Source organism: Cimex lectularius, unplaced genomic scaffold, assembly GCF_000648675.2.
Source record: "Cimex lectularius strain Harlan isolate CLEC.00 unplaced genomic scaffold, Clec_2.1 scaffold153, whole genome shotgun sequence".
In the NCBI taxonomy this organism is placed as follows: domain Eukaryota; kingdom Metazoa; phylum Arthropoda; class Insecta; order Hemiptera; family Cimicidae; genus Cimex; species Cimex lectularius.
Window position 1 is genome coordinate 73034 of NW_019392833.1, and position 12358 is coordinate 85391.

Genomic DNA, 12358 nt, shown 5'->3' on the forward strand with positions numbered 1-12358 from the left:
TTTTAATTAATTTAATAAAAATTGGACAATGGTAAACTGGGGGTAATTAAAAACATTAATATCTCACCAACACTCCCAACATGACACACAAAAGTGACACATCTACACGGAAAACACACACTTTGAGTGAGTACAAACCCTTTGATTAAACCTAAAATTTCTATTCTATTGTTATTAAATTTCTAATTATTATTAATTATTAATTAGTCACTATTATGGTTATTGTAATGGGAATTAATAAGAACTGGGATTAATATCATTAATGATGTCAAATAGAAAGGGGCCTAAGTATGATCCCTGTGGTACTCCAAATGCAAGAAGAAAAGAAATAAATTGTAAAATGCCAAATTCTTTCCCACAAATTTTATGTAAAAATTCTTTTGCCTTATAATAATAAAAACGAAGTATAATTTCTTTAGTTATTTAGTCTGTTCTGATGTGGTGGAAAATTAGGGAACAATCAATTCGACAGGGTGCTTTAATAAAAGAGTCTATGAGCAACAAGTGGTATATTTAAAAGGAACAAAAGGAATCGTTGAAGAGGATTGTTAATAGGACTTTATTATTAAATAGATTATATGGAGATAGTGAGGTGCAGTCTGGTGTGACATAGGATTTAGAAAAACATTTCCTTTATAGGGCCAACATTTCGATCTTTATTGAGATTATCTTCAGGGCCTGGGATTCATAAACATTGTTTAAATTTTACAAATACACATAGGTCGTGGAAAAAAGAAAAAAATGAAGTTATACAAAATTTTTAGATTCAATCAAAGTATTCGTACTCACAGAAATATCACTCATTTTTGAGTGAGTACAAATACGTAGATTGAATTTAAAATTTTTGGCATTTTATAAATTCATTTTTTTTCACATCCTACATGTATTGTAAAATTTAAACAATGTTCATGAATCCCAGGCCCTGAAGATGATCTCAATAAAGATCGAAACGTTGGCACGATAAAGAAAATGTTTTTCTAAATCCTTCATCACATCAGACCGCAGCTCACGATCTCCATATAATTATTAACTAACGGTCACTAAACACCACACATTATTAAATAGAGTTAAATGAAATGCTTTAATTCATCTTTTTGTTCTAAGCAAGTTATTTTTTAGAATATTGTTTGAAGATGAGGTGCCAGACTAATACTCAAAAAAGGGAAAAGAATAGTAGCAACAACAGTCAATGACCTAGTACTCGTTCAAATCGATGGTATTGAAATGACAGACTGAACTAAGAAACTAGGATAGTACAAGAAGCCAGAAAAGCTGCAGTACTTGGGCAGTATAAACCCCCACTTCCTAATGTTCTTTCATCATCATCATCATCATCAGACCTTTTGATAATTAATATACATGGTAATGCTTGGAATTAACAATAATGCCAAGATTTTTACTTTAGTACAAAAATTAATAGGGGAGTAGTTGATATGAGGAGGGAATAGGCCATGTGGCAATTAATGGTTATTTTTAATGGAAATTAATAAGAAACGGATTAATAAGAACAGGAATTAATGTCGTTAATGAATATGTTAAAAGAAAGGGGCCTAAGTATGATCCCTGTGGTACTCCAAAGGATTCAAGAAAATGAATAAATTATAAAATACCAAATTCTTTATCACAATTCTTATGTAATAATTCTTTTATCTTATAATAAAAACAAAGTATAGATTTCTTTAGTTATTTTGTTTGTTCTGATGTGGTTGAAAATTAGGGTCGATTCGACAGGGGGCTTTAATAAAAGAGTCTATGAGCAACAAGTGGTATATTTAAAAGGAACAAAGGGAATCGTTGAAGAGGATTGTTAATAGGATTGATTTCGTGAGATCTTCATTGTTGAAAAACTTGTATTTTTTATTAAATTTAATTTTAAAAAATTAGGTATTATTTTAATTTTTTTTTTTTTTCAAGGGAAGTTATTTTTTCGAAAAACCGTTTGAAGACGAGATGCCGGACTAGTATTCAAAAAAGGTGCGCGCGCAGTTTGTGATAATTGGCCGGATTTTCAAAGTGCCTCGTCTAGTCGGTTTGGGCGACACCAGGGCGCAGACTGGAGTCAAAGATTCGAAACATGTCCGAAAAGTAGTCGGGTTTTATTTTATATTTCCCATAAATTTTCCCTTTTCGCGAGAAAAAAAGCCCGGATCAGGCCGTGACGGGCTCCGAGGATGTGATAGCCGCCCGGCAGTGATAATCGTGAGGATGTTCCCGTGTAATTAAAATGTTATCAAGTGCGATCCCGTACTATGAGGATTTTACCCGTGAGATCAAACGACATCAAAGGGACAGGTATTTCAAAGGTAAGAGGCAATTTTTCGACGGATTTTCCTCTCGCGACTCCCCTCGAAACTCGTCCGACGTCTATCGTTTCGTTTCCCGGCCTCCGGCTGACGAGACGTCGCCCCGCGGGCTCATCCCGACCCGAATAAATCCCACTCGCCGACATCAAAGGGATCTCGCCGTCCGCCGATGCGGAATGATCCTTTTGTCTCGTATTCGATAAATGACGGCCTCCCGCGGCGTGGCGGCCTTCGAAACGCTTTTTGTCCCCTTTTTCAAAAGGGCGATCAAGAGAGGAAAGCTGAATATCGAGATGTACGAGGTTATTCGGAAGGTGTTTGGGGGGCCCGTTGGCTTTCCCTTTGATCTATCTCAAAGGGACTCTTCAAAGCGATTCCCTCTTTTGATCTTCATTTTCTCTCTTTCACTCTTTTCTGCCAATTGACCAATCCTTTATTTTTACACATTTACAACGTAAATAATTGATAAATAAACCTAATTTATAATCCCTTAATTAAAAATACAAATCTCACATTAGGTTAATTACTTTATTTTCAAGAAAAAAAATAACAAACACGATAAATTAGTACATAAACATAAAATATTTCCTAAAATCACAGGACGACGAGTAAAAATCATTAAAACAACATAATCTTAAGCAGAAAAAAATATATATTAAAAAGAATACATTTATTAACATTAAATATTTAACGGAAAAAACAGCTTAAATATTATTTGACTTTAAATACCCCGGCAAAAATATTTATTTAAATTATTTGTCAGCAACCACAAAAATTTTAGTTACTTTTTCTGCCGGTTCAGCGTGTTCTACTGGCTGCAGTCTAAACCTTGGATTCATATTTTTAATGCTTAATTTTTTTTGGCAAAATATATTAGTTATTTAAAAATTAAATTTAAATTAAAAACTGCATTTTTATATCATATAAAGTAGAAACGAACGAAGAAATGCATATATATTTTTAAAAAATTCAAAATGTTTTTCCTTAAGGTAGCTTGTACCTTTGTCTTTTAGAATTTGTTATTCAAAGAGAACTTTCATTTTCGTGTTTGTTTTGTTTTTCCCCACATTTCCGTTATTTCTCAGGCCTTCCACCTACATCCTTTCAGCGTCACATTCACCGGGATGAGACGGATCCCTACTAGCTTACTCTCATTCTCGCTCTCACTCTTTCCTGTGGGGTAAAGGGGTACCTTCACTATTTCTTACCCTGCTATCATTCATCTCCCTCGTTCTCAGGCTTTCTACTTCTCTCTCTCTCTCTCTCTCTCATTCTTTTTTCTAAAATTCTCCCTTTTTTATTTATTCATTTCTAGGTTTTTTTTCTTTCTCATACAACACACTTACTATCTTTCCCTCGCCAGCACACTCACTCGTTTGCTTATCGTTTTAGTTTTCCTTTTTCTTTTTCGCTCTCTCACCTGCCCTCTTATTCCCCCACCATCCCATCGACATTGTACCTTTTTGCCCTTCTCTATCGTTCCCTCTTTCTCTCTTAATTTTTCTTTCTATTCTCACCCTTACTTTCGCTATCTTTCTTTTTCGCTAATTAGCTTTTCCTGATTTTCTTTCTACCCCACCATCATCATTCACGCCCTAATTCTGCAAAATCTTGTTTGACATTGATATTTTTCCCATGTTTGTTTTGTTTTTGGATTGGTGAATATTGCAAAGATAGTCGTGTCATGAGTGTATTCGGCGTGAATTTAAATTATTTGCCATTAATTCAACGCTAATTGTTACAAACGTTTGTCATTTTTCATTTTTGACTTTAGGCATTGTTTTTCGACGCGTTATTTTTAAACTCTTTTTGTTTTGAGTGTGCCAAACGAATGATTAATTTTAAAGGTTGACTTTGTTTATCTTTCTCTTTGATTCTTTTCTAGAGCACCTCGACAGAAGCGATCCCTTTGATCTCACCCTTTAACTATGATTAACACACTCATCATTAAGTTATTTGAAGAAAAAGGCGTTGTAACGGCTGAGAATGTGGACAGATATTCGTTGAATGTCTGATTGTGCGTGCTGTATTTAAATTTGATTGAATTCATAAAAGAATATTAAGGACACTTAAACAAAATTAGTGATTCTTTTGGCCACTTCTTGAACAGTTCAAAAGACCAAACAATGTGATTTTTTAATGGTCTCTTATGATCGGGTTTACCGTTCCGTCGTTGTTTTTTCTCTTTTGAATCTTTTTGATCAGTTTGTGTTTGTGGTCTAATTGTGTAAAAATCTACCCGAGTTAAATTATCGAACAAGGTATATAAATATAAATGTTATTTTATGTTTATTCAGAAATCGTGAGATGCGGTCTGGTGAATCTCACGATTTCTGAATAATTATCGATTGACGGTCACTAATCACCACACGTTATTTTATGTATTCATTTAAAGGTACTTTATGATGACCCCTTATATGTACATATCGTAGAAATAAATTTACTTTGATAAACATACTAAAATAATATTTGAAGGACATCAGCATACAGATGAAATTGGGAGAACTAAAAACTAATGGAAGAATAAACCTTTGCAAGAAGTGGATAAACTCTAGGGGTGCTGGACGCAGTAAACTTATGCTAAAACAACCCTCACCAAGCCTGGAATACTCACTGCTGGAGTTAGGGAGGGCTAAACTCAGAGGGTTGATAGAATTATTTACCGGTCACTTGTAGATTATGCAATGAGGAGGAAAAACTGCCACTCACATCATCTAAGCAAGTGAACCAACGCTCACTGAGGACATAACCTGGAATACAAACACAACTCACGAAAAGCAATTGTAGCAACGTCAGTCTGTGACATAGTACTTCTTAAAAGAAGGATCGTATCGACAGACTGAACTAGGAAGGTACAATAAGCTAGAAAGCTGCAGTGCTTGTGAAACATACGCCCACTTCCTAGTCTCCTTTCTTCCTCATCAGACATTTTTAATAATAGAGCTCACATGGTTATGCCATGAAAGCTTGGAATTGAAAATAATACCAAATTAAATTCACTAATTTCGTGGTACGCTTGACCAATTAATATATTACAATTAAATAAGGTTTTTAGTTGAGATAACAAAGTCGATGGCACGAGCGGGATTCGAACCCACGATCTTCGGCTAGATACGCCGCTGCTCTACCACTTGAGCTATCGTGACCTCGATCCACTCGGACACTAACTTCCCATCTCAACCACACGTTTTGAATTTTCCCTCCTTTTTGCCATATTTCAAATGTCGTGTAATCGGATTGGATTCTCGACAACAACTAATACCAAGATTTTTAAGTTTAGAACAAAAATGGATTATCAGGCGAGCAATTGATATGATGGAGGATAGTCAATCTGGGTTTTTTGAAAATTAATAAGAACTGGGATTTGTTAGGTTTTAAAAGAATGCCTTTATTACTTGACCATTCATTGATAGAATGAAGATCACGGTTGAGCAGAGATGTTGCTTGTAAGAAAATGAATGTAAGGCTGAGGGTCATCAGCTCATAGATCATTTAGAAACATGGAAAAGAGTAAAGCTCCAAAAATATAGCCATGGGATACAGTTGTAGAAATTGAGACAGAAGAGTTCAGAGAATTTGAAGCTTTAACTCTCGTGAGTTCTGACAGATAGGATGAGATAAGATTAATAGAAGTATAAAAAAAATCGTCAGTTTCCAAATAAGCAAATTATGATTTACGGAGCCTAATGCATTGGAAAAATCAAGTAGAACAATCATAGTACACATCAATGTCTAGGGGGATGTCATTTGAGATTTTGAGAAGAGCTATGAACTTAGGCAACTATGATTATTTGAAGATCGTGAGCTGCGGTCTGATGTGACGTAGGATTTAGAAAAACATTTTCTTTATCGTGCCAACGTTTCGATCTTTATTGAGAACATCTTCAGGGCCTGGGATTTATAAACATTGTTTAAATTTTACAAATACATGCAGGATGTGAAAAAAATGAATTTATACAATGCTAGAAAATTTTAGATTAAAAAAAAATGAATTTATACAATGATAAAAAAATTTAGATTAAAAAAATATGAATTTATACAAAGCTAAAAAAATTTAGCAAAACATTGTATCAATTCATTTTTGTTAATCTAAAAGTTTCTAGCATTGTATAAAGTCATATTTTTTTTCAACACCACTCATTTAGGCAACGAAATTTTCTGAAACAAGATTGATAAGCTTGTTTAAATAAAATTTTCTCAAATGATTTATTCTGATGGGTGACTGGGGGCGTAGTTACTAGCAAGAAGTGTGGGTTTAGGTTTCTTGGGTAAAACCTAGGGCTTCCTTCCGGCTGAAGGAAAACAGGATGAGGTGAAGGTTAATCATGGTCTGTGAAATTATCTATTTATTTATAAATAAAATACATTCATCAATGAAAAGAGCTAAACAATTTTTTGTTTTAAGACAAGCCCGTTAGATTGAAAAATTTGCCTGTATTTTCATCACAAGTATAAAGAGCAAATTTATTATTAGTTTTTATTACGTTTTTTAATCAAAAGTGTAATACATTACATTTTTGTATTTAAAAGTAGAAAGTTTGAGTTTAACTAAAAATTAATAATTATTAAAATTCGTGTTATTGTTTATAGGTTTAGTTAAATTAAAATTATCACTTGAGAAAATGATACAAGTATCATCTGCATAACTAAATATTTTTCCAGATTTAATTTTCAACAAATCATTAATATATATAAAAAAAAATTGAGCCTAAGTCTGTACCTTGTGGTATGCTCGTATTAAACCTTACTTTTATATTTTCCTTTCCTTCCTTATCGTCCTTATTAACTTCCTTTCCAATGTGTAGAGATTAGTGACCGTTAATCGATAGTTATTCAGATATCGTGAGATGCGGTCGGGTGTGATGTAGGTTTCAGAAAAACATTTTCTTTATCGTGCCAACGTTTCGATCTTTTATTGAGATCATCTTCAGGGCCTGGGATTTACAAACAATGTTTACATTTAACAAATACATTTAGGATGTGGAAAAGTGAATTTATACAATGCAAAATATATTTTATATTCAAACAAAGTATTTCTACTCACTCAAAGTGTTTGTCTTCTGTGTAATTGTGCCATCTTGCGTGTCGTGTTGAGAGTGCCTTACATCTATCAAAATCATATAAAAATACCAGAATACATAGTCACGTTTCACAACAATTTCACACAAAACCAATATGACACAACAAGAATAGCACTAGCACGAGTATGAAATACTTGGTTCAAAAATTTATATTTACATCTTAAATTGTATTTTCCACTCAACATGCACAAATACATAATTCACTCAGGCCCTGAAGAAGACCCGAATAAAGGTCGAAACGTCAGAAAAAAACACGAAAAAGTTGTTTTTGTAAACTACCTCATTCTTGACCGTCCTCACGACTTCACCAAATTATTTTCAAAACTGTTTAGAAACGAATAATTTCCTTCAATATTCCTCAAGTTGATTAAAAAGTTATAAGTTTGTTATTTGTAACGATAGAAGGGTTCCTTTAGCCTTGTACTATTTAAGAAAGAAAATATTTTCTATACACAGATTTGATATTTAGAGAAAAGTGTCGTCAGTGGCCCGAACCCTTTGAAGAGTGTGAGGGATCATGTGACGCGATCAAATTTATTTATAGGAAATATAGAAGGATTGCGGACGAGCCCCCGCTGTCCCCAATTAATAAAAGATCTTAAGGAGAAAAACAAATGGCTTTTCCCCTTTACAACACGATTTGACATCAAAGACGGGACTCCTTGTCAAATATAATTTGAATAAAGTCGGTGTGACCGGGTGCGCTCTTTGATCAAAGGCGGTAATTATATTAGAAGGACTTTTTTTTAATTTGGTGCTCGGACTAACTACCACTGGGATTTTTTTTTCCAAGGTTCGTTTATTTTAGCAGGTGAGGTGGCCAGTGTATCGCTAATATGCTCTTGGGTAACCGGTAAGGTTCGAAGTGTTTACGTCGGCAGTAAGTTTAGAAGAAAGGGACTTCGTGACGGACTGGTCAAACGTCATAATACAAACGGTCATTGCTCGTTAAAAAATAAAGGTGCTTGCTCGTAACGGGAGACCGATACGCTATTTTACAGAATAATCGTAAAGAAACGCTTACTTCAGCTGTTCTGAAGTAGTCCAACTCTGACCATTTGGATGTTGGAACATTTTCGTATAAATATTTTTTTAATTTGAACTAAATGTTAGATTTAATGTTATAATTAACGGTTTGTATTGCGTTGTCNCATTGCTTTAAAGTAACTAGTTTCTTTTTTTTTGTTTAATACCAAAATCCTGCATTATTTTCCGGACAACCCAATATTACCGTGATAATGATAAAAAAATGTTTAATTCGTTTAAGGCCCACCACTTTTCTATTATTTTTTAAATGAATAATTATATAGATTATTAATATTCACGATATACGCTCAAAGACAAAAAAAGGTCTGCCAAGTGGATGGCAGATGTTCCCATCTTTACTCATGGGTGTTCAGACCCATGAGGACTTCTCAGTCGCCCAGTGTTCTCAAAGAAAACACCAGGAAGATTTTACATGCATGGACTTGTCACATTCGTTGGCCAGCGAGGAGGTGCAAAGCTAACCAAGTTCAGAAGTGCCCTAAAAAGGGCACATCCATACGTGTGCCTTGAAAAAGGCAGTTTTGTGGTTTCTGGCGCAGCCTTTGAGCCATGCCTTTCATCACCCCGGATAGATTGAGAAGGTACTCTATCTCCGGCTCCGGTTGGCCGGTACCCTCCAGCTAAGGTACAATTTGTTTGCAAACCACGACCACCACGAGTCCAAACTCAATTAGTAGAGCCGCATGGATACTCTATTTCCGTGGTTCAGTATTATTTTTAAGGTGGAACTGATCGCCCACCCGGGAGTTAGTACGAACCCCCTACTGATGCACCCGTTGCCTGAGGGGTGCCGGTTCAGTAACCCAGGAAACCTCTGCCAAAGCGGGGGGGGGGTAAGGAAGAGAAAGGAAAATTAGGGAAGGAAGGGTATAGGAAGGTAAGGGGGAAATTGCCTCCATCATTGGTCACCCCGAGGCACCAGGGTTGATGGTAGGACTTTGCCTGGGCCCACAAAAAGGTCTCTCTGTGGGTAGAGGTGTATGGGCAGTATAGCTTCCTCACATTTTGTACGCGCATGCGCATATGTTAATCCGTTAGGGATAAAATTCATAGGGGATCATATAATCTCTGACAATTTCATAACATTGGTTGTATTGTTTCGGAGTTTTGCCGGGTACAAGGAATTGACCGCAGTAAGACAGGCGAGAGAACGGTTCAGACCCTCGCAGGAAAAATGTAAATTCTGTGGAATCGTCATACCGTCTATCCCAATAATCTTGTGGTACATATGATGATGGTGATGGAAAACTTGAAAGTTGGTTTTATGTTCCCTAAGCAGCCTTCTGGCTTCTAGTACTTTTAGTTGCTTAATTCAGTTCAATTGACTCGATCCTTCTCTTAAAAAGTAATAGGTCATTGACTCTGTTTCTTCCTCCTCATGCATAACCTATATCGTTGAATTTATCCATGTTATACATGTGTCATATGGTCTTATCGTACCTGGTAGTTTAGCCCTTTGTAACCGAAGCAGAGTTTGAAAGTTTTGGTGAGGATTCTTTTAGCTTGTTATGCCCACACCGCTAGAGTTTATACACTTCTCCTTTTGCCATATTTTCATCCTTTCCAGACAGAGGACTGAGTTTGTTTTTGGTCATCCCAAAGTGATCCTACATATGTTCCATGTAGCCCGTTCAAATTGGTTCAACCACCATCGCTTAGGATCTCACCTTAACCAAATTGGCATCAAGGAGTCAGCGATGCAAAGAAGCTGAAGCTCAGGACTCAAAGCACATGGGCTCTTCGTACTGGAAAATGGATTACAGGACATTATGAAAGGGGCGGAAGAGGATTCGGTAGCCCTGCCAACTAAGTTACATATGACATTGAATCATACTAACATACTAAGACTTAGTAAGATTCGGATTCGCAGTAACAATCAACGTGGGAATCTAAAAAATTTCATTTTCATAAAGTCAGCATAAATTGAGTACTTGGCTAATTTTTCCTTAAAAAAAGAAAAACTTAATTAATTAAATAATTATGAAACGTTGATTAATGTCTTAATACAATTTTTTGTAGTAAATAATAACGATATAAGAACTCAAACCTATAAGACTAGGTAAATCTTGATCCATCCAACCACTTATTCTATTATGGCTTTACTTTTGAACACACCAATTACAAAGTGCTGGTTTACAAATAAATTTGAATTATTTGAATTTGTTATTTGAACGTTTATTTTTCGACAAATGCAATTCCTCGTTGAGATTTTTTGTTGTCCGTCCTACAAAGTACGACGAACATGTAGGTCGGTCGTTTCAGACCTTTCTGGTTCACCTATTTTCGCCATTTTTCAAACAAAAAGCTATACAAGTCGGTCATCCTGAGATACTGACTTCAATTCTACCAAACGTTTTTCACTTTCGAGGGGAAAAGTTTTTTTGGGTGATTTCTTCTTTGAAGTTTGTGTGTATGAAAGAACCTGTACACGATAGACCCAGCCCTGAGCATATCAAGAAAAAAGGCATACCAAAATTATCTATAGCTAAATAGGAACACCAGGAATTATATACAACCTCGATTTCAAAGAAATCGATTTAGAGGTCATCTATCTCACTTCTTCCGTTTAGCTTTGTCTTTGTAAGTATTGTGAAAAATACATTGTTAACATGTATAAAATCCAAAAACGAGACTTAAGAGGGCCCATCATTATCCATCTCGTACCAATCTAATTTTTTTCATGATTCGAAAATCTTTCCATATAAACTTGAAAAACTTATTTCAGGTATGCTTAGTTTTTATGTTTATTCCGTTCATGACGAACCAGATAACGTTATTGTTTGCAGCATATGTATATTACAGGACAAAAAAGTCGAGTTATAAATTAAACGTCACACCAGACCGCACCTCACGATCTCCAAATTATTGTAAATTAAAATTGAAAAATTAAAAAATGAGAGAGAAGAATAGAGGTACCCTTTTATTGATCTGACCCTCTCAGGCACAAAGAAACTGTAAATCGTCTTCTTTGAGAATTGCTTTATTGCTCCAATAAAACAACAAAGAGGCCGTCGATACCGCGTTCGAGCTTTCTGCCCATTATTTTCGTCCTTTTGTTCAAATTCTTTGGGCTTTGCTTAATCCGCATTCTTTTATTCTGACCCGATTTCAGGAAACACTGACCCCTCTTTTCTAGGGTGGACTTTTGTCGAGAATGCCACCGCAGGGATACTAATATTGCAATCCTGACAATTTATTAATTTTTTTTTTTTTTAAAGATAGAAATAAACTTAGTTAAAGTTATCGTATCTCCTACTGCCGTGTACTCACGTATGGATGTTTATTTTTGAAGGATTTATGTAAACTCGTTTCTGCACATATGTGTGACTTCTGAGAATCCGTTGTTTTGGTGGTTCATGGTCAGACCTTAGTCTCACTCCATACCACCGCAGAGGTTTTAACCTAAATACACTTACTACTTTCTTGTTTACATACATGTATGTCGATATTCCTCCATCGGTACTTAGCACATGTAAACAACTCAGTATGACTAGTTTAATTGAATGAATACATTCTCACGAATCAGTTAACTCAGAATTCTGCTGTCAGCAAACTATATTTTTAATAATAAGTTCAACATTTAAATCTATATACCTCCTCCCAAAATCGAAACAGGGTACACAAAAATAGGACTGTATTCGAGTACAATTTTCATATCGAATGGTATTCCTATTCGCTCTTTATATGGCGCCAAGGAATGACCCTTCAGTTAAGTAGGACACATTGAGCAACCTTTCTCTGCATGCTAGACATGTACGTTTACTAGAATTCATAACTTGATCTTTTCCTATCATTTTGATAGGCCAAAATGATCGGAAACGAACAACTATACGTTCATCACAGACCTAAGAAGAACTATCGCTAATAAACTGAGAAATTAGAACGTTAAAACTGACGTTCGCATCGCATTTTAAAATTTATTTGCAA

The 12358-nt window shown here is 35.2% G+C and overlaps 1 protein-coding gene across 6 annotated transcripts in view; it reads left to right on the forward strand.

The window, feature by feature from the left end:
* Positions 1-2021: 2021 nt before the first annotated feature.
* LOC106670580 (axin) overlaps positions 2022-12358 on the forward strand; it is a 78690-nt gene continuing 68353 nt past the window's right edge. For 4 of the 6 annotated variants that reach the window (XM_014401055.2, XM_024228553.1, XM_014401059.2 and 1 more), the window contains exon 1: positions 2022-2303. The gene's annotated coding sequence lies outside the window, so the exon portion shown is untranslated. The remainder of the gene's footprint in view (positions 2304-12358) is intronic. The other 2 variants (XM_014401053.2, XM_014401058.2) reach the window with 1 other exon arrangement.